This window comes from Zerene cesonia, unplaced genomic scaffold (genome assembly GCF_012273895.1).
Source record: "Zerene cesonia ecotype Mississippi unplaced genomic scaffold, Zerene_cesonia_1.1 Zces_u006, whole genome shotgun sequence".
Taxonomy (NCBI): Eukaryota; Metazoa; Arthropoda; class Insecta; order Lepidoptera; family Pieridae; genus Zerene; species Zerene cesonia.
The window spans coordinates 10,375-10,647 of NW_024045136.1; positions in this window are offsets into that span (position 1 = coordinate 10,375).

Consider the following 273-nt stretch of genomic DNA (forward strand, 5'->3'; position numbering starts at 1 on the left):
ATGGATTACATCGATTGGCGGAAGAAATCAGAAATAAGTTCACCATAGTAAATAAATTGATTTCTTCTACAAAAAAAGTGTTTTTAAAAGCACCATCACGAGTTCAAGCATATAAAGAGAAACTACCAAACGTTGCACTACCCCCAGAACCAATATTAACACGATGGGGAACTTGGTTAAAAGCCGTATTGTTTTATATGGACAGTCGTCGGTGTCTAATTATGGAATATTCCATAATTAGGTCTTATTATTTCATATGATAGATACTTGCTA